This window comes from Bidens hawaiensis, unplaced genomic scaffold, assembly GCF_021521415.1.
Source record: "Bidens hawaiensis isolate Kalapana, Puna unplaced genomic scaffold, B.hawaiensis_p1.1 tig00050606_1, whole genome shotgun sequence".
NCBI classification, from domain to species: domain Eukaryota; kingdom Viridiplantae; phylum Streptophyta; class Magnoliopsida; order Asterales; family Asteraceae; genus Bidens; species Bidens hawaiensis.
In genome coordinates, this window is record NW_027506158.1 from 47,571 (window position 1) to 71,355 (window position 23,785).

Below are 23,785 nucleotides of genomic sequence, written 5' to 3' on the forward strand. Positions count from 1 at the left end.
GAGACAGTTCAGTTGGTAATTAACTTGATTACCAAGGTTGAAAATATTATTGGGAGAAAGGTTAAGTACATCAGGAGTGATAATGGTACAGAGTTCAAGAACTATCAGATGGAGATGTTCAGCTTACAGAAAGGGATAGAACATCAGTACAGCGCCCCGTATACTCCGCAACAAAATGGGGTAGCTGAAAGGAAGAATAGAACGCTAATCGAAGGAGCCAGAACCATGCTGGCAGATGCTAAACTTCCCGTGGTGTTCTGGGCTGAGGCTGTTGCCACAGCATGTTATATCCTTAATCGTGTTTTAACTGTTAAAAGATTAAATAAAACTTGTTATGAACTTATGCATGGTAGAAAGCCAAACTTGAATGGTCTCGAACCTTTCGGGTCCCCATGTTCGATATTAAAGACAAACTCAAAATTTGGTGAGAAAGCCGAGGAAGGTATTTTAGTCGGATATGTTGTTGGGACTCCCAACAGAAGAGTCTTTAATTTATCGAACAGCAAGGTTGAGGTGGTATGTAACACTGACATTACGAGTTACAAATCACCAAGGCCTAGCATGGGACCCGCTGAAGCTTTCGACTATGATAAACTATTCAAATCTTTTAATATGCCTTACTTGGATTTTGCAGAAGTTGATGAGAAAATTGCTTCACAGATTTTGTATGACGAGGAGGAAAATATTGTGCAACGTCCGCGATACGATGAAAGTCAACCTTCCTCGTCAAGTGCCGTTGATACTCCTGCTGCCTCTACTGAAGAAGAATTTTACAATCCATTTCACTCTCAACATCAATCACCCACTGATGAACTCTCTTCGAATTTAGAAAACAATCTGGAGGTCGGTCCGGTTCAGACTACGGGAGTTCACAAAAATCACCCTTTGGTGAACGTGATAGGTAATCTGTCTGACGGTGTTCAAACAAAAAGAAGTTTGGATGAACACACATGTGTTTACGCAAGCATTAAAGACACGGGTATCATAAACGAATGCTTGTACACCTGCTTCATCAGCCAGATTGAACCGAAGAATTATCAAATGGCTCTAAAAGATAGCTCATGGGTTGAAGCCATGCAAGAAGAATTAGCACAGCTTGAGAATATGGAAGTATGGAAATTAGTTGAAAAACCACAGAATGTAAATGTTATTGGTACAAAGTGGGTCTTTAAATGTAAGAGAGATGAGAAAGGGATAATCATACAGAACAAGGCAAGGCTGGTAGTAAAAGGGTTCAATCATCAAGAAGGAATTGACTACAACGAATTGTTTGCTCCTGTGGCAAGATTGGAGGCAATTCGGCTATTTTTGGCATTTGTGCACACAAAGAGATGAAAGTGTTCCAATTAGATGTGAAAAGTGCCTTTTTAAATGGTAAAGTCGATGAGATGGTGTATGTTGAACAACCTCCGGGATTCCCTGACCCAGATTTTCCTGATCATGTGTACAAACTGAGTAAAGCTTTATATGGGCTACATCAGGCACCTCGTGCCTGGTACGCAACCTTGTCCGATTACTTGCTTGATAATGGGTTCGAAAGAGGAAAGATCGATAGCACGCTGTTTGTCAAGAGAAAAGGGGGAGATTTTCTACTAGTTCAAGTCTATGTTGACGACATCATTTTTGCTGCATCAAAAGTCGCCATGTGTCAGGAATTTGAAGCAGTCATGAAAAAGAGGTTTGAAATGAGCGCCACGGGCGAATTAACTTTCTTTTTGGGATTGCAGGTAGATCAGAAGAAAGATGGGATGTTTATTCATCAAACAAAATATGTCCATGATGTGCTCAAACGCTTCAAGATGGACGATAGCACCCCATTTGATACTTCAGTTTACGTCAACCACAAACTGGGTGCTGATTCTGACAGTGATGAATACGTTGATCCCACCCAATCTTTAATGTATCTAACTGCATCTAGACCTGATATTATGTTTGCAGTTTGTTTTTGTGCTCGTTTTCAGGAAAGCCCAAAGGAATCTCACATGAAGGGAGTGAAGAGAATATTGCGGTATCTCAAAGGCAAGTCTAAGTTGGGATTGTGGTACACGAAAGAGGGAGAACTGGATTTGGTAGCTTACACAGACTCTGACTATGGAGGTTGCAATCAGAACAGGAAGTCAACAACCGGTGGATGTCAGTTTTCGGGAGGAAGATTGGTGTCGTGGCAGTGCAAGAAGCAGACCTCAGTAGCCATTTCCACCTGCGAAGCAGAGTAGATGGCAGCATCGAACTGCTGCTCCCAGGTTCTTTGGATACAACAACAATTGCGCGATTACGGTCTGAATTTCACTCAAACTCCTATTTGCATTGATAATACTGCTGCAATCTCAGTAACTAACAATCCCGTCAAACACAGCAAAACTAAACATATTGACATTCGTCATCATTTTATACGGGATTGTGCTGAGAAGAAATTAATTGTGCTTGAAAATGTTGATTCTTTGGATAATTTCGTCGATCTTTTTACTAAAGCGTTTGACCGATCCCGTTTTCAAAATCTTGTTGAGCTTAATGGGATGATCAATCCTGAGTAACCTTGTTTTTCGTTTTGTTTAAAAAAAAAAAAAAAAAACCATCACTATCGCTTAGAATTATGTCGGTTGCTTCAGTTTGAAGGACACATCTTCGGATATGTTTTGTCCTTACTTCTACTAGTAGATTTTGAGGATAGCCATTAACCAGATGACTGAAAGTGACCGGGGCAGTTTATGATTGGTTTTTATTCTTTCGCTGAAAAACAGTCGTTCATACTTAGTTAAAAGGACACATACTTGTATGTGGTCGGTCCAGTTGATCCATTGGATCTTCAGGATAGCCGTTTACCTGAAGACTTTGAATTGATCGGGGCGATAGAACTAAAAATTTTTTTTTTGGGAGATGATATAATTTTTCAAGTCTATAACTTCGTAAGAAGTTTCAATACAATGTTTAAAAGAAAATTGATCCAACCATGGAAAGTGATAGAAAAACTAATTCTGTGTGCTTAACTGGTGAAGTTATTAGGCCTAAAAGACTCTATAACAGCTATTGTAAGTTATGGTAGCTTTATATGGGGCGTAAAAGTAGAAGTGATACAAACTAAATCTCCTCGATTTAATGTGGAGAATCATTCTGAGTTGTGCATGTCTCCATATACATCTTTCCGAATGATAGGCAGAAAAGTGTTTACCCAGTCATACACGAGCCCGTGAGTGTTCTGATTCCCGAGAAGATAGTGTCAAGTACCTGCAGTGATCCAGATTCTGGATTTGCAGGTGTATAATTTGAAGCTGTATTAATGTCTTTATTAATATATATATATATATATATATATATATATATATATATATATATATATATATATATATATATATATATATGTTGTTAAGCCTTCTGGAGCTTGTGTTGTTTCAAATATCAATAAAGAGGCAAGAAAGAGAACGAGAAGAAGACTCTAAAGATCGATGTGTGCTTACTGTTTAATCAGACACTACGGGTCGAGGTCAACTCGGGGTGACTTGGAGAAAGCCAATACGCTTTAAGAATAGATAGGAGGCATCACAATCTCTCATGTGATGTCCATCTAAAGTTTGAGCTTAATTGAACCTAATCCGTATCATAGAAGCGATGAAAACCATACTAAGTTTTATACCTGCTTACAACCTGTTTCTTTATGTCATAATACCGCTGAACATGGATCTATGTGACAGCCACTTAATTAGTATGATTCCTGTTCGGATCTTTTCTAAAACATGCAGGTCCTCGTCAAGACTTAAATTTGATCCCGTTTAATTAATTATCTTTACTTTATTTTGTGTTTTATACCTTGGTACGTTTTAATAAACACTTGGTTACTAGTTTTGATCCCTTTCTCTTTAATCTAATTTAAGGCAATGTTGTTTATTAAGAAGTTGGATCAGGCGAAGTTATTATCACAACGTAGTTGACCAGCGAAGTTGTCACAGGGGCGAAGTTAATCTTAACTTCGCCCATGTATTTTCAAACCTATATAAAGGGTTAACTTGGTCAAACTCTTTACAAACTTTCAAACCTAGGCGAACTTAAACCCACTCTCTTCTAACCCTCGGTGTACTTGTACTTCGATTCGAACCTCATTATTATTTGTTTCTAGTCCGTGTTAAAGGTGTGTAGGATCGGTATAACATGTAATTCATATTAATGGTGATAATCAGAGGCCTTGGTGATTCGATTTGTGACATAGTTTGTGCTAACCTTTAAACACTCGATAAACTATCTGTTTTTACTGTGTTTGTAACCCATTTGGACTTCTGGATCTCAATAGAAACATCTTTTCATGTTTTCATTCTCAAATACACCAAACAAAACGATGATCGGACCTCAGTTATACGTCGTTTCAGATTCAGGCGAAGTTAGGGTTTAGGCGAAGTTGTTCTCAATTCGCGCTAGGTCTAACTTCGCCTGCTCAAGTTTTTCTTAAATAATTAAATAGTCTGGTTTGTTCTTAGGCGAATTTAGGGTTAGGCAAAGTTATCCTCAACTTCTCCTTAGGATTAACTTCGCCTGCTCAAGCTAATATTATTTAAAAGTTCTGGTTAGATGTTCTCAGGCGAAGTTAAAGTTTAGGGCGAAGTTGTACTCAACTTCGCCATATGGCTAACTTCGCCTGCACATGAGATGTTATCATAACTTCGCTCATGGTAAAAGGCGAAGTTATGATCTGCTACGTTAATGTTCTAACTTAGACCGTTTGTTGTGCAGATATGGCTGCTGTGGCAGGGGCTGGTGGTGCTGGTGGTGACGAAGGTGGTGACAACAACCGACAGTTCTTTCCGGGTCACAACATGTATATCACTTTGGATCTGGATGCTAGGGGTAACGACGACTATCGCGAGATCATATCCTTCCTCGTTCGCTCGTGTATTTTTCACACCATCACTACTACTCTTCCCATTTCTCTACCAAATATTGAAGACTTTTGGCGAACGGTAGAATATGACTGTAGAGTTGATCCTCCGGTTATGCGCGCTACAGTGCACAATCAGGTGGTTTAGTTCTCGGCAGATCAAATCAGAGTCGCTTTGCAGTTCGGGCTGAAACTACAGATGATCCAACAGATTTTCCGGCTCCATTCAGAGATGGTGCATTTCTACGTATGGGCTATTCGGGTCCGTTGGGTGACACTCAAAGGAGAAAGGGATTTTTATTAGATCAGTGGCGTTTTCTGATGCACGTGATGATAGTGTGCATGTCTGGTCGTAAAGCTGGTACTGACGGTATGGGGGCAACGATGCAATCTGCAATGACTGCCCTGACTTACAATAAGCCCTACAGCTTTAGTCAGATGGTGTTTTATGAAATTGATCGTAAGAGACGCGCGGTCGCCAGGGAAAGATTTTTAATGTACCCGAGATTTTTACAGATGATTTTGAATCATGTAGCCCCTACGCTGCCTCAACGACGCCCTATCCGTTATGTTGAGAGTGTAAGTAAGAGAATCTTTGCGCAATGCAGGTCGTCAAGTGCTCGTAGCAAACCAGAGCTTCGTCCGCGGCACACTGCATTGTTTGGTTATTTGGTGAACCCTACTTATATTGCTCCTCTAGGAGATGAATTTCGTGACCCGGCACCGCAACAGGCTGATGTTCCTCAACCACCTGTACAGCATGCACTGCCTGCTGATCCTGTTGCAGCTCCGGAAGAACAGGTCGATCTTGAAGCAACCTTTGGTGGCCAAGGGTTCTTTGACATGGAACAAATTGATCCAGCTGCTGAGGTTCGAGCCCTAGTAGCTGAGGCATCTGGTGTGAATGTTTCGATGGTAGCTACGTCTGTAGCAGATTCTGAGAGAACCGACTCTGACTCCTCCGCTGATGATATCGCTGAAGCACAACAGATTCTGGTCAGACAAGAAAGAATACATGGCAAGAGAAAGAAAGACTCGGATGACAGTGAATCTGACTTCGAGGAGGAGTTAGACCAGTTGATACGACGATCGAAGAAGGTCAGAACTGGTGAGGGTTCCGGAGTTGGTGAAAGCTCAAGGGTGGTTCATTTCTCTCCACCCTCGTTATCTGGTACGACTATGGTTCCTGCTTCGATGTCTGTGACAGTACCGATCACCTCATGTGTTCCCGTGGTGACAACATCATCATCATTTGGTATTCCACCAACCACGTTTTAGTTTTCTGCTCCGGAGATAGTTTCCTTGCCACCTCCTACTGTTACTCCATCGGAGGTTGTTGCAAGATTTGTTGAGTCAACGTTGGTTACTACTGCGGGGTTATCTGTCACAATACCACCCGCGGTTACTGTTCAGCCTGCTTCTGATACTCCAGCCAGTTTGGGAATACCTCCACCTTATGCTCAAGACGTTTCTCACATGTGTTTTGATTTTGATGCTACCTTGTCTGATTCTGAAAGGATAGCGGCTCTTGAACGGGTAGTTGCTGAACAGTCAAGAATCAATCTAAGAAAATCAGATCCAATTGTCCCTCCTTGTTGAACACGTTAAACTATTTGATGCTCTAAAACAGTTCTTAGCATCTCAGGGGGAGACGAGCTGCAAGGGCGACGAGTTGAGAACCAAGAAGAGTCAAGATAGAGACGATGATCCCAATGCATCAAAAGGTGCAGGTGTTGAGTTGCTAAGAACCGAACAAACTCTTGGGACTTCCACATCTCAGGGGGAGTCAGCTGGTACAACAGGTGGATCAGGTGGTGAAAATGTCGTGTTTGTTGATGATGAGGAAATGTTGGGTGATGATGATGTGGGTGATGATGATGTGTTAACTATTGAGGAGATTGAAAAGATAGGAGAACAGATTGTGATTGATAGTGAGATAGAAGAAGGTGAGATTGTAGATGATAGTGTAGAACATGATATTCCAGACGTTGACAAGGTGAATGTGAGTCAAGATATGGATGTGTCTGATGAGTCTGAGTGGGAAGAACAGCCGAGATGGAAAGAAGGCTATGCTCAATGGTTTGTTAAGACAAAGAAGCCAGCGGTTCCAACAATGTTCAAAAAGAGTTACAATATCAAAGGGTATGCTGAGTCGAAGAAAGGTATTATTTGCTGGCTGTATGATGAGCAGTTAAAGTTATTTGTGATTAAACGCTTTGATGGGATTCAGTATTTTAAGAGGACGTTGAGATCTCTCAATACCTTGCCTGAGTGTGAGGTGAAGGATTTGGCTAAATTGGGATTGATTATTAGGAGTGATGACAATATGGCCAGAATAATTGGGAAGATTGTGTGGAAAGAAAGTGTGAAAGAGAAGAAGTTTGAGCTGTTAAAGCCTCAGAAAGGGAAGCTAGTTGAAGATAAGGAAAGTGGAATGCGAGCTGATGGCAAACCTTGGATGGTGATGAAATATAAGCCGGTTCGGTGTTTGAAAGAAGTGCCGATGAAGACAATGCCCAAGGATGTTTTAAAGAGTCTCAAGTGGTGGTACGTTGATAGCCAAACAGCTGAAGCGGTTATGGAAGATGAAGACGAACAGGAGATTCTGAGAGTGTATGATCCCATGCACTTGGTAAATTTGTCTCAAGCTGATTTGCAGGTACTAAACGATAAGAAGATATTCTACATTCCTGCGTGGAAAGATGAAGCCAATAAGTACCAGAGGGTGGTCTCTATTTGTGTAAGACAGGGCGTTCATGCTTGAAGACGGGGAAAGATTTTTGGGATTACTAGACACGAGAATGAAGATAGAGATATGAAGCTACTGCCAAGGGGGAGTCTGTTGGTGCAGAATGTCAGTAGTTCAGTATCTAGTGTTTTGTATGTGTCTGTAATCGTGTTAGATTGTTTGTTTTGGTTTTGAATATTGTTTTACACAAGATCGCCTGGGATGTAGGCGAACTTGGAGATAAGCGAAGTTGTGACAACTTCGCCTGGTATGTTAGGCGAAGTTGTCGAGGCCTATATAACCTCACTTTGGCTTATCTTGTTAACAAGGTTTTTACGAACGTGTTGGTGATAATTGAGATCACGTGTTGAAGTGTTGCAATACAATCAAGTTTTTTAGTATTGTAACGTGTGTTTGTTTATCGGTTCAACGTATAATCTATCTTACGCTCGTATCGTATTACGTGGGGATTCCGCACCCTCGTGATACAAGATACTCCTGTGTAGATCCGGATGGGAACCTACACAGGGCCTACAAAACCAATGAAGTCAATTCCAACTAGGCCCTCTGCTTCAAGAATGCATGCCTCAACAAGCAGAGGAGAGTCAAGCAGAGTAGGAACACAAAGAGAAACAAGACCACAATCTGATGTGGATCTACCAATGTCTCTGTACTATGACTCAGTGTCTCAATCATTGAAAGTAATTATGCAGAGTAGACAGCTGAGACACATTATATTTAGAGATGATTTTGCTGATTATTCAAGGGAGCAATTGGAAAAGATGGCTGAACTCAATTTGTATGACTATCATGATACCAGGAAGTTGTCCGGAAGACAGCAAAGTGAACTTTCAAAGTATCTAAGAAGTGAAGCTGAGAAGGGGTTCCCATTTCTTAATGAAAAGAAGAAATGGAATTTAACAAAGCAGGAGAGAACCAGGAGAGCAACAAGGATGAGGAATATACGAGATGCTGAATATAATTTTGTTCTAAAAGTCAGAAACACCCTCTGTCAAACTTGAACACGTGCATAAGCATAGGATGAAGAATGACTCGTCCCAATTATGAAGTCCAGAGAAATGGCCGAATTACAGTGATTGAATACGAGGAAAATGAAGGCCATTATGTTCTAAGAAATTCAAATGGACTCATCTTGGGAATCATCAGAACTGACAGAGATTTGACGTTTATCAGTGATGAAGACCTGCTGGATATAAGGGATATGAATATTCCTGAGAGTCACCCTCATTACCAAATACTTTCCATTTTCAGGCAAAGAGCAGGAACAGTAATTGTTGCAAGGAGACAAGCAGCCTACAACTCAAGTAAAAGATAAAGATTTTAGACTAGGCTTTGCTTTGTAATGTCTACGGACAAAATTTGAGTATGTAATAGTTTGACTTTTGATATGTAATTTGACTTTGATTTAATATGTATTTTGACTAAGTGTATGTAACCTTAGAGATGTTTTGAGACGGCTGAGGTGTTCCAATTTAAAGGGAGATTGTTGAGTCAAAGATTTGACCTAAAATAAGTATAAGAAAGATTGGAATCTTCTCAACCTCCTCAGAAATGGCTAAGTATGGAATCCGAGCACACTTGGACTCTCGGGCAAGGTTTACTTACCCTAGCAAGGTATTTTATCCATTGGGCAAGGTTATCTTCTAGAATTCTTCTTTAGTGTCAATTCGAGCAGGGTTTACTATGTCTAGCAAGATTGTTTTTCAAAGTCAAGTAAGGTTTGCTTCCGAGTAAGCTCTTGGCTAACCAAGCTCATGAAGCCAAGTAGTTGGAAGATTGCGCAAGGTATTCATTAATAAAGACAGTGGTCCAAGCAGGCTTGATGAAAGTATAATGAAATATCTCAAGGACTTTTGTCGGGCAGGGTTCAACTCCAAGCAGACTACAGTGTTGCCAAGCACACTTTGCTTTACTAATAAGTTATTCACTACCAAGGAGTTGAATGGATCATTGAAGAACAAGGTTGCTCGTAAGATCATGTCGGGCAAATTTTGATACTCTAAGAAAGCCTACCCGGAGAACTGTTCCCGAGCACACTTCAAGGTTACCAGGTCGACTAGGACAAGAAGGCACAAAGCCTACTCGGAAAAGACAACTAGTATATAGTCCACCCGGAAGACCTGTTTTACACTTAGTATAGTTCTGAATATGTAATTTGAATATGTATTATTTAGTTAGGGTTTCTAGAAGGTATGACAGCTGTCAGGAGGTGACAGGCATATATAAGGAATATTTTAGGGCACGCCTCCTACGGATTAGCCAGTTTTCCCAGAGCGAATATTTCTGAGTGTGACGGCTGTCCTAGGATTGTACGGATATAACTTTCCAAACAAGAAACCCTAAATTGATTATCATTTGTATGAATAATTATATGAATGGAAATCTTTTGAGTTATTGTTTTGTGTTAGTTACATATCATTGATCCTTTAGCAACTACTCTGTTTGTTTCTGATTCCGCCTTTAACAAACAGTTTTCTTACCCAAAGTAGCAACCGTTATTAACTCTCTTGTCGACACATTTATTGTGTGAGTTATGACTTAATAGTGAGTGTGAGTGATTATTCGGGACCGACATATTCCAATAGCTTTGCACCACCCGAAGTATTTCAAAACTTCGAAATCAAATCTAGTATCATTCATATGATCGAAAATTCTGTCCAATTTCATGGACTTCTCAACGAATATCCTTTGTCTCATATTTCCCGTTTCCTACGAATATGTGGAACTTTCGAAATTCAACATTTCTCAAAAGATCAAGTTAGGATTAAAATCTTTCCATTTTCGCTCTGAGGCAATGCCTTAGAATGGCTTTAATCCTTTCCATCTGCAATCATAACTGATTGGGGGAAGATGGTGTACCAATTCCTTGCCAAGTATTGCGCCGGCATCACCGAATTCCATACAGATGAAGACGAGTCACTACACGCAGCATGGAAGAGATACAAGAACCTTCTTCAACAATGTTCGCACCATGGATTTAACAAATGGCTTCAAGCACAAACTTTCTTCGACGCTCAAACTAGCCAAAACAAACAAGCAATCAATCAAGTCGCTGGTGGAGATCTCAAAACCAAATCACTGAATGAGGCATTCGAGATCTTAGAAAAATCTGCCAAGAAAAAGTTTTCCTATAATCCACCTCAATCAATCCCATCACACAAAGGCATACACCATGTCGATAATAGCACCTTCATCTCTGCACAATTCGAGACCCTCTCGAGGAAATTTGAACTTCATTCTAAGATGGTCAAAGAAAAGGTGAAGTGTGATAGGTGTGGGGGAGATCGCTAGGTTAAATACTGCCAAAGTATGACGATCGAAGAATGTGATTTTGTAAGCTGACAAAATAACACTTATGGCAACTATTACAACCCTTGTTGGAGAAACCATCCGAACTTTAGCTATAGGGATGGATCCAACAATCAAGCCCCGTCTGGCTTTGATAGAAGACCCTTCAATCAAAACCAACCAACCTCCATACCATAACCAAGGTACAAATATAAGCCAACAATCAAGTAGTGGATCTACAATGGAGACTCTGCTAACGCAACTCATAGCAAGTACTAACTCTTCAATCAAATTGATAGAACACTGATTCCAGAAGAATGAAGTGGAGCTAAGAAACTATAAGGCTTCTCAACAAAACATCAAAAACCAAGAAGGTCAATTAGCCTAGCTACTGTCTGAGCAACAACTCGGAGGACTCCCTAGTAACACCATTACCAATCCTAACGCTTAAGCCAAATATCCAATGCCATAAATTTAAGAAGTGGCAGAACTGCCATAAACAAATCACATGTCACACCTATCCAATCTGAAAGTGAGACTGAGGTTCTTGACACACCCGACACTCAAACTATTCCAACTACTATTCCTAAACCTGTCAAAGAACCTGTAAATCCCTATATTCCACCAATTCCTTATCTAGCTCCCCCGAAGTTGGAAAAGATGGAGGCACAATATGGCAAATTTCTAGAACTCTTTAAGCAATTACATATTAACCTTCCATTCATAGAAGCCATTTCACAAATTCCAAAATATGCAAAATTTTAGAAAGAAGTTATATCCAACAAAAGGAAGCTAGAAGAGTTATCCCACGTGATACTCAATGAAGATTGCTCTGCCATTCTCCAGAACATGCTTCCAAAGAAGATGACTGACCCAGGAAGTTTCACAATCACCTGTTTAATAGGAATATTGTTTTTCAGCAATGCCTTAGCCGATTTAGGAGCCAACATCAACCTCATGCCTTATACGGTTTTCTCCGTGTTAGGATTGGGAGAACACACTCCAACATGTACGAGCATTAAGTTAGCCGATAGATCAGTAAAATACCCAGGAGGCACAGTTGAGAACGTGTTTGTCAAAATCGACAAGTTTGTCTTCCCAGTTGACTTCGTCTCATACTTAGGGTAGAGGATGAGGAATTAACTTTTGACATAGGAAAGTCAATGAAACACCCACAGTACACAGCTAATTCTGCATACTTCCTGGATAATGTGAATCAATAATGAGCTATCAATTAACGAAAACAATTAAGAAGGAATCATGTGACACAAAACTGATTCAAGAAAAAGCGCATGCTGTCGATTAAGAAAATCAAGTTGTGGAGGAAGAAGAAAGCAACTCTAAAGAAACATTTGAAGAAGTAGATAGAGATCTAAAACCTAAAGCCAAACCTTCTGTTGAAGATTTGCCTACTTTAGAGCTTAATGAATTACCCAAACATCTGGAGTATGATTTCCTCGAAGGCAAATCTGAATTGCATGTTATCATTTCCTCTGATCTCTCAAGCGATGAAAAACAAAGACTTCTAGAAGTTCTCAAACCACACAAGAAAGCCATCTCTTTGAAATTTATGGATAAAGACATCAGCCCGTCATATTGCACTCACAAGATTCTGATGGAAGAAGACTTCACACCCGTAGTGCAACACCAGAGACGACTAAATCCAAATATGCAAGACGTGGTGAAAAAGGAAGCACTCAAGCTTCTATATGCAGGATTGATTTACCACATATCTGATTCTCCTTGGGTAAGTCATGTCCAAGTAGTCCCGAAGAAAGGAAGAATAACAGTCGTCACCAATAACAATAACGAGCTGATTCCTGTGAGAACCGTCGCGGGATAGCGAGTTTGCATCGACTATCGCAAACTCAATGATGCAACCAGGAAAGATCACTTTCCTCTCCCGTTCATCGATCAGATACTCGAGCATCTATCAAGAAAGATGTATTATTGTTTCCTTGACGGATTCTCTGGTTATTTTCAAATTCCAATATCTCCCAAAGATCTATAGAACACAACATTCATATGTCCCTATGGCACATTTTCATATCGGTGAATGCCCTTTGAACTGTGTAATTCTCCAGCTACTTTTCAACGTTTCATGGTAGCTATCTTTCATGACATGATTGAAGATTCAGTGGAAGTCTTCATGAATATTTCTCCGTCTTTGGCGACTCCTTCAATATATGTCTTAAAAACTGAAAAGGATGTTAACAAGATGTTAGGAAGCCAATCTTGTGTTTAATTGGGAAAAAATGTCACTTTATGGTTAAAGAGGGCATTGCTCTCGGACACAAGAAATCCCAAGCCGGATTAGAAGTGGACAAAGCCAAAGTAGAAACCATTTCCAAACTTCCACTTCCTACATCTTTTAAAGCTATTCAAAGTTTTATTGGCCATGCGGGTTTCTATCACCGTTTCATCAAATACTTTTCAATGATAGCCCGACCAATGACACAACATCTTGAAAAAGATGCTCCATTCATCTTTTTCAAAGAATGTTTGGATGCATTAAAAATTCTAAAGAACAAGCTGGTTGATGCTCCAATCATGGTAGCCCCAGACTAGACACTACTATTCAAACTTATGTGCGATGCAAGTGATTTTGCGTTGAGCAGTCTTAGGACAAAGGAAAGATAAGCATTTTCATCCGATCTACTATCGAGAATGAGCTTTTGGCTGTAGTCTTCACTTTCGACAAATTCGTTCTTATGTAGTCCTTTCAAAAACCATAGTTTACGTTGATCATGCAGTGATTAAGTATTTGTTCACAATACAAGATGCTAAACCCCGTCTTATTTGATGGATTTTACTTCTACAAGAATTCGACATCGAAATCAAGGACAAGAAGGGTGCTCAGCTTCACAAGAGAAATTAGGGAGAAAGATAAACAAAAATTTTCCCCATGTATTTCTTACGCATATCTAAACTCGTGAAGGAAAACATCCTTGGTTCGTTGACACGCAAACTACAAAGCTAGTGTAATTGTTCTCAAAGGAATGACGTATCAACAAAGGAAGAAATTCTTTTCGAATATCAAATATTTTTTTTTGGGAAGATCCATACTTATTATGCATAAGAGCTGATAATATTATTCGAAGATGCGTATATGGGGATGAAGCACACAAGATCCTGAAACAATGTCATGAAGGACCATTAGGAGGCCAACATGGAGCATCGGAATCTTCAAAGAAAGTATTTGATGTTTGCTTCTATTGGCCAACGATCTACCGAGAAGAAAATGAAATGGTCCGCTCATGCAATGCATGCCAACATGCCAGCAAGATCTCATCCCGAGATGAAATGTTACAAAGGCCAATCCAGGTCTGTGAAATATTTGACGTTTGGAGCATTGATTTTATGGGACCATTTCCAACACAATTTGGTCATCACTACATCTTAGTTGCAGTAGACTACATATCAAAATTGGTCGAAGCCCCAACTTTACCCACCAATGATGCTAGGATTGTATTTAAGTTTTTTAAGAAATTATTCTCTCGTTTTGGTATTCCCAAGGCACATATAATCGATCGAGGAACACATTTCTGTAATGCGTAAATGGAGAAAGTACTAGCCAGATACGGGGTTCATCATAACGCGCTACACCTTACCACCCACAAACTAGTGGTCAAGTGGAAGTTACGAATCGAGGTATCAAACAAATCTTGGAGAACACTGTGAGTTAAATCGCAGAGATTGGTCGGAGAAACAACGTTCTGTGTGTGTTCCGTACTGTATACAAGACTCTTATAGGCACAAAACCATTCAAATTGGTGTACGGAAAGACGTGTCATATTCCCGTTGAACTCGAGCATAAAGCATATTGGGAACCTAAAACTGCCAATCTTGATCTAAAGTTTGCGATAAAAAATAGAATCAAGCAGCTTCACGAGCTAGAAGAATTAAGATTCAAGTGTACAAAAACTCACAGATTTCCAAAGAAAAGATGAAAATACTTCATGACGCACGACTAAAAGGTGAAAACATTTTAAGCCAGGCGACCAGGTACTCCTCTATAACTCTCGCATTCGCTTATTTCCTGGAAAGTTAAAATCTAGATGGTCTGGTCCTTTTATGGTTAAGGAAGTTTTTTATCATGGAGCCATTGAACTTGCTCAAAAGGATGGGCATGGATTTAAGGTAAACGGTCATAGACTTTAACTTTACATAGGAGAACCCGTAGAAACCTCAATGGAGGTACTTCGCCTCCGTTCCGTGAACTAAAATGGCAAAATCATGAGTCAAGCTATCGACTCCGACAAAAAATTAGCATGTTAAGGTTAGATTTTAATGTTATGTAGAGAAAAGTTAAAAAAAAACTATATCTAGGAAGGCACGGCCGTGCCCCCACATAACACGGTCGTGCCCAGTACAATTTGTTTGTAGTGATAGATTTGGCACTGTTTCCAGCTCAGACTGTCCAGTTTTAGAGAAAACTTGTTAACATGGCCCGTTCCTTGCAAGGAACGGCCGTGCTGAGATGTTCTTGCATATTATAAATTTGCATCACCGCCTTGAAAGTTTTTCACACCTTCTAGCCACACTTTTCTAAACTAAACAGCCTCCCGATATGCCGATGGAACATCCTAATGCCGAAAACCCTGCCGCCACTCCACCTAAAAAGAAAAACATAAACCTGGAGATGATCCTTTAACTCCAGGAAATGACAAAAGAGCTCCCAGACATGCTCATTCTCAATGAACAACAAGTCCTAGCTTTGACAGAAACGGTGGAGGAAATGAAACCCGAGCTTCGTGACATTAATGTGCATATTCAAATTCAGACCATTCGGTTATTCTTTCCCCGGGCACCACCACCACCACCTTTCGGTGGAGATGGCGGTTTTGGCAGAAACCTCTGCGGAGGAGATTTTGGAGACCCTTTTTCCCATCTTTTCTGATATGCTCGTTAATGGTTCAAGGGATTGTGCTAAAGACTAGTTAGGATTTATCGGACTTAACCCGATTATTTGTTTTATTTATTTATTATTTATTTTTTGTGTGATTTTATTTTATGTGTTTTTAGGGAAAGTAATGTAATCTTAGGACTTTTAAATAGAATGAAGTTTAAATTATGTTTTAGGGATAAGATTTACACACACATAACTGACCGTATGAACCACGACTGAAACACGAGAGAAAAAATTGAAAAATCGTGAAAGATGCCAAGGCACGACCGTGTCCTCCCTAAGCGTGGGCCGTGCCCCATCAAAATTCGTCATCTCTTTAATAAATTCAAAATTCTGGATCACATTGATGCTAGACTGTCGCTATCTAGTCAAAAACAATTAAAATCAATTCCTAATCACCTAAGCAAGCTAGGGTAAGTAGGGTGTCTAACCATAAGGAGTATGAGGTCAGTGTAACATGCAACAGATTTCTAATATTATGAAGTAACAGTAATAGTGCTGATCACAAAAGCAAACAAGTTGAGTTTTAATATCACACAAATAACAAAGCAAAGTCAATCAATAAAAAAACAAATCACACTTGGGTTTCAAGTAAGTAACCAATCAACAATCTCATGTAACCTAACAGATAATTATCATTGAACAATACAGACTGACTAACGAGCTAAACCTTATGCATCAACAATCACTAACAAACGGCACTGGTTATCAAACAGTCACTGCCAGTGTGACCCAACGAAGGGCTATTGTATGCTTCATTGTATTTAACTAATCAAACAATCCTATAAGCAATTATTATAGCAACCGAAAAACTAATCATTCAGATCGACATAGACCTAAACCGACTGAATGCACAACAATACTAAACATCAATACTCATAGATTGATTATTTAATAACAATTACAAATCATCTGTTCTAATACATGAGAAAGTACTGAAAGTTAAAACTCTACATCCCGGGTATGATTCGAAGGGATATAGCATCTCATGGTAGCCATTAGATCTTCAGTTGATGATTGAAATCCATTAGGCATCGATCGAATGATGTTTATTGGTGTTTTCTAGCTCCAAAAATCGTCCAAAGATGTTCCAAAACGGCTAAGAGAAGTCCAAAACGAGTTAGGGTTCATAAGGTCTCTTTTAGCACCCAGCGTAAGTTAATCTCTACCCGGTGTAAGCTACGTCGGGTCTTGTTTTCCAATACCAAACACAACTGTTTTATAAGTTGCTTACGCCCCTTATGGCAGGTCCTGGAGTAAGTTATACCAGGCCCAGAGTGAGTTACGCGGGGACCTAAAATTCCATGTTTTCTCCTTGTTTCCAATCCAAACGCTTGTATACCGTGCTTAGGCTCAATTCTCCACTTTGATTAGCTTCCGTTACTCCCCGATCATCCCGAGACTTCATCCCATGCTCGTACAAGTCCCAATTTAGCATATTTAACGTTCAAAGATCTGCAACATATAAACACGCATGAAGTACCATTTTTCGCGTACTAAACTAACTAGAAATAATAAAATACAACATATAATTATATGATTTACACCCGACCATCAAACAGTTATGACAATCACCTAACATGATTGTGTTTATGTCACCATGGCCATGTTTTTCCCTCATATGTGTCTATAAATGGCTATTACTTCCCATTATTTTGACATGTCCCTTTTCACACATTTCCACCAAATAATAAAATTGCAGAGGAGAGGATGGATGCCAAGTTATGGAAGACTAAGAGAGGTGCCTATATATGTAGTAGGGACCTAATGTGTTTTCGTGAGAGAGTTGATGAGTTGGTAAGCATTTATGTGGCGGCGGAGTAAAGAAACCGAAAGCTGGATGATAAGGTTGAAACACTACATTTCGAACATTATCATGTGGACCGTAGGATGGTGAAGCCAGAAGACAACCTTGAGCGGCTAACGGTCGAGCTAGCTCGTTTTAGCCAGAACCAAGGCGAAAGGGCAACCCAAACCAACTTCATGTTAGGGACTGCCCACATGCATACCTTGTTAGAAGAGGACCGAGGTTATTCAAGTAGTTTCAAAGAGGTTTATGATTCTAGTCGTTTATCACATGTATTCTTCGTTCCCTTTGTTTTAACATTCGTGTATTCGTATTCCGAATCAATGAAATTTCATTTCTTATGTTTTTAAATTGACATACCTAGCTCGTTTAGTCCAAAATGGTCGTGAAACGAATCGCGGGTTTTGAAAAAGGTTAAAAAACAGGTTGGTTCAACACGGCCGTACGTTGCTGACCATGGTCGTGTCGTGCATATTTGATGATTTTTGTCCCTTAAAAATCAACATTTTTCACTTTTAACCGCACCATTTTAAACCCTAGGCGACTTCGTATGTCAATTTCTTCGTTTCAGACTCGTTTTAGGGCTAAATTAGACCCACTTTACTTTCAAATTGGGCATAGTCTGAACCCTAGATTCAAGTTCCACCGAATTTGGGTTATATTATGACTAATTAACATGTCTAAACTTAGCTTACATGATTTAAAAGATTAACTAGTTTGATAAAGTTGAATGTAAAGTAGTTTGAACTTGATTTTAAGTCCAATTTCATTAACTTTCAGTTCGGGTCGGGTTCCTCCCTATTGACCAACCCATGTCTGACACCATTTGATAAGTTTGATTAACCGGGTTGATAAGCACGTTCGAGACTTCATAACTCTGAATTTGTGCAAAGCACGGGCCGTGTTTCACCAAGAACAGTCGTGGTCAACCAGAAATGCGCCCAAACTCAGTACGGGTCGTGCCTTCCAAGGATGTCCGAATATTAAGAATGGCCGGATATGAATATGAGAAGTTTGATGAGATAGATCACCCATCATTACTGTTTGCGGGTACTTCACGAAGGAATTTTGAAGCTAGTGAGAAAGTCGAGATAATGGAAACAAGGATGGAATACGCGCTCTACTATTAGTGTAAGGCAACACTTTGGAATCTGAATCAATATGAAAGGTATAAGGAAATAACTCGTGGACCTTGGCAGCGCTTCCTAAGTAATAAAACAAAATCATATGGGGAACTGGCATAGAGTTCCTAGCTTCGTTGAAAGTCAAAGAAAACCCAATATACCCAGGAGATCACTTTGAGGAGGACAAGATAACCTTTAGACTAAGACCTCGCTCACAGACTGATATGTGGCTTACATCAGGCTACACATTTGAGGGTGAAGAGGGAAGAGAGAGGAGACAAGCATCTGATAAAACCGAGAGAGCGGATGCATGGAGACTGTTGACATGTAACCCTAAGGTAGTGTAACACCCCGAAACCGCAGCGGAAACGTAAACGGGATGCAACAGACTCCTCTGATATCAACCACATTGTTTATAAAGAAAACTGAATACATTAATATACTTTAAATTACATTATCTCATAATTCATTACCGTCTAGGTGATACACACATCATACAATACGATACATAATTCTATGTAATATAATGTATCCTAACATCCCACACGCAAATCTTACACACATCAAGCACTTAGCACGTAAGCAATCACTTCATCTTAATTGTACCTGAAAAGCATGTGAGAAAACGGGTCAACTACGAATAGTTGGTGAGTTTCACAATTTGAGTAAACCTTGATAAAATCAATATCATAATATAATATTATCTGGGGACACTGTTAACCCAGTACTGTACCCTTTCCGGGGGCAATGTTAACCCAGAAACACTTCTAGGGACATCTGGGGACACCGTTAACCCAGTACTGTACCCATTCCGGGGGCAACGTTAACCCAGAAACACTTTTAAGGACATCTGGGGACACTGTTAACCCAGTACTGTACCCATTCCGTACGATTCCTGTACAATCATATAATTATAAACACACGCAAATCCATGCGTTCAGTATGTACTTAAACATTTCAATAGTAACATGCTTCCGCCCTGGGAAAATATTTAAAAACAATTCAGAAAAATGGGCTCGTGAAACTCACCTCAGCACATGCAAGTAGGCAACAACAATCATTATCAACTAACACGTCCAAATCTTGTAATATGATCCCTACGATCGTTATTATACAATTATTGTTTATATAATCTTTAACAGTGTTAACCCAGTACTGTACCCATTCAGGGGGCAATGTTAACCCAGAAACACTTCTCCGGACTCAGATTGTGATATCGTTTAGAGTTCCATGGTCACAATTACTATTAGTCGTTTTTCGGCTAAAAATGAAATTTATATAAAACCACTTTAAAAAACTTAAACCATGACTTCCATTAACTTAAAATACCATGTTATTAATAATTGCGCATCTTTTTCGGCTTGATCGATTGTCTCTTGCTCGGTTTGGTATTAAATGTTTCGTTTAACGTACCGACGTACCATTAAATCGAAAATTCTTTTTCTGTGCCGTACTTTCCTTATCCCGAAGCATTAATGCTTCGTAGCATCACTAAATATCATATATTTCGTCTATAATTGAACCCTCGATTCGTTCGGGTTTCAATAACTATCGATCGATTAATCGCATATTAAATGCGATGAATTATATATTCACGTACAATCAATACAGTGAACCATGTATCCTCGTATAATTACTGTGGTAATTCATGTACCAGACATTAAATATGACGTAACGATGATCTACCGGTTATGGTATACCTGGTTTAGTCGGAATCGTTACATTCTCCCCCCGTTAAGAAACTCCGAGAGAAAGGTGGGGGGTTTTTCCTTCAGAATTCACCCTCGCGTTACCAGGTATAATCTGGTCCTCGCTGTGAATTCCACTTAATCTTAATCAATAAAGCTTGGTGTGTCCAAACTGTTTAGTTTTCCCGTCTATTATTTCTACGGAATTATTCTAGATATCAAGTATGACTTCTATGAGTACTTCCCTTACTAGTACTTTCGTTGCCTCATCGCTTAGGTACTTTTCAATCCGTATACATGGCAAAGCATCATGTATAGTACTTAGCCCCTGGAGTACTTTAATCGATAAACTAAATGACCAATCGTGGAGATAGTCTCATGAGGTCCAATATATTAAGGAGCTATTTTCAGTTTTGCCAAGCCTCATATCACCTCTCTAAGGTGATGCCTTAAAAATGCCTTGTCACCTCTTTCCGGTGACAATGGTTTCCTTTGAATGTTGGCATAAATCCTTTGCCAATCTCGCGCTGCTTTCAGCTTATCTTAATAATTATAAATCCGATTGGTTGTTTTTCGAATCAATTCAAATCTTATGGCTTGATTGGCGCCCATTTTCAATTCAACAAATTGGTGATAATTACTTCACCCATAGAAAGCCTCAAGCTCTCGATGCTTCCTTCCCCGCCTTCCAATAATGGAAGTAGGATGACTATTTCGATCTGAGATAATTGAAACTGGTACTCCACGACGAGATACCATTTCACCATCATGGATTTGGGCGAGAATTCATTGTGGTAATCGTCATGGATTGGGATGAAATGCGAGGATTGGTTAATCGATCCGCGATTACCCAATTTGCCTCATGCCTTTGATATATCTTGGGAATTTGCGTCCCGAAATCCATTGTAATTTATCCCCACTATCATTGGTGAATTTTCTGTCGTTGTGGCGTTCCCAAGGGTTTTCGGTATGCAGCCTTATCTCTTGCATAACTTAAATATTCACCAACATACGTAACCATATCTTTCTCCAAACTCGGCCATTAATAAAATCCTTTCAGATATTCTTATCATCAATAGTCTAATCCGATCCCGGATGTATGGAATATTTCGATCTATGCGCTTCGTCCATAATTAATTCACGAAGGTCATGGAGGGTCGGGATCCAAACCCGATTTTTGAAGTAGAGAATTTCGTCCACGCGCTGTTCGACATTCTTCTCATTGCCGTAAAGTCCCTCCTTTTCCTATTGTTCCTCTTTTAACGCCTCACTTTGAGCGACTCGAATCAGGTCCGAAAGGTTCGACTGGACTATCATCCCCAGCGCTCACACTCGCAATGGCTTAATCCGATCTTTCCTACTCAAGGCATCGGCTACGACGTTAGCCTTGCAGGGGTGATAACGGATGTCACAGTCATAATCGCTTAACAACTCGACCCATCTTCGTTGCCTCATATTCAGTTCTTTCTGATCGAATATGTGATGCAAACTTTTATGATCGGTGAAGATGGTGCACTTCGTACCGTAGAGATAAAGTTTCCAGATTTTAAGTGCGAAGATAACCGCTCCCAGTTCTAGGTCGTGAGTAGTGTAATTTTTCTCGTGTACTTTTAACTGTCGGGAAGCATAGGCTATAACCTTATTATTCTGCATCAACACGCATCCTAACCCGCTTCGCGATGCGTCACAATACGCGACAAAACCATCGTCTCCATCGGGGAGACTTAAATTCGGCGCTTGGCACAATTTTAATGGTTTCTACCTTATTTGGATCTATGTGAAATCCTTGTTGCTTTACAACATGACCAAGGGATTATGCCTTCTTTATTCAAAATCACATTTCGAAAACTTCGCGTACAACTCCTCTTGCTTTAACACTTCCACAATTTTCCTTAATCGTCGTTCGTGCTCTTCTTTACGTTGCGAATATATCAAAATATCATCAATGAATGTTATGACAAATTTGTCAAAATAAAGTTTACAGGCTCGGTTCATGAGGTCCATGAACACTGCCGGCTCATTTGTTAGCCCGAACGGCATAAATAAGAATTCATAATGGCCGTAACGAGTCCGAAACGCTGTTGTTGCAACGTCCTCATCTTGGATTTTCTTCATTTGGTGATAACTATATCTAAGATCAATTTTCTAAAAATAAATCGCCCCTTGCAGTTGGTTAAACAGATCATTCACTTCGAAGAAGTGAATACCTATTGTTGATCGTCACTTTATGCAATTCTCTCTAATCAATACATATCCTAACACTTCCGTCCTTCATTTCCCAATTAACACTAGTGCACCTCATGGTGACTAACTAGATCGTATAAAACCTTTATCCAATAATTCTTGCATTTCAGTTGGTGCAAGTCGGTAAGATGCTTTAGCAACAGGGCCAGCTTGAGGTATTAAATCGATTCTGAATCCGACCTGTCGGGTTGGCGGTAATCCAGGAAGTTCTTCTGGGAAAACTTCTGGAAATTCGCGTACCATCGGGATATCTTCTATATGTTTTCTTTTAAATACTTTGGCAATCGCGTTCGTTAAATACACCACGTCTTCTTGTCGTAAATATTATAACATCTCAAGATGAGATTAGAGTCGTAACATAATACCGTACACTTTTCTCTGTATCTAGTCGCTTCATCGTCCGAAAAAGAGCTTCTAATCACCTTTTTTTTTTCGTATTTGATTTCAGCTTCATGTTGAATTAGCCAATCCATGTTAACTGTTACGTCAAAACTTCTTAACTTTACTGGTCATAGGTCAATAAGGAAAGGTTAATCGTTCAGAATAATAGGACAATTCCGAACAATTTAGTTAACCATTAGGAATTTACCGTTAGCGATTCTACAGTATAGGGTTCTATAATCTCACTAATCGGTATCTTTCCAAATGATAAGAGGTTAACAGGAACTAACTTCTATCGACGACCATAAAAATATCACTGAAGTCTATTGATTTAAAATTACAACGTACTTAATACCACCTTTGGATCATGATGTGCTTTATTCGAATTACTCACAAAAGCACAGCTCCTTGCTTGATCAGAGGTTGATGCTTGTCATGAGGTTCGTCTTCCAACGACACCTTGGTTCAACTTTGGGCAATTTTTCTTGAAACGTTCTGTATTGCCACATTCATAGCAAGTACAGCTGTTTGGTATAATTTGATTTCTTTGGATGGATTGTTATTGAAGTTGTTGGGTTCGGAGTGGTTGTACACGAATGGGTTGGGGTTGCCGGTTCACATGGCTTCAATTGGTTCTACAATTGGGCATTACGTCCATCTTTACCACACCTGTGGCCTACTATCACTCGACATTCTTCTTCCTACCGATAACCATATTTTCCACATTTAGG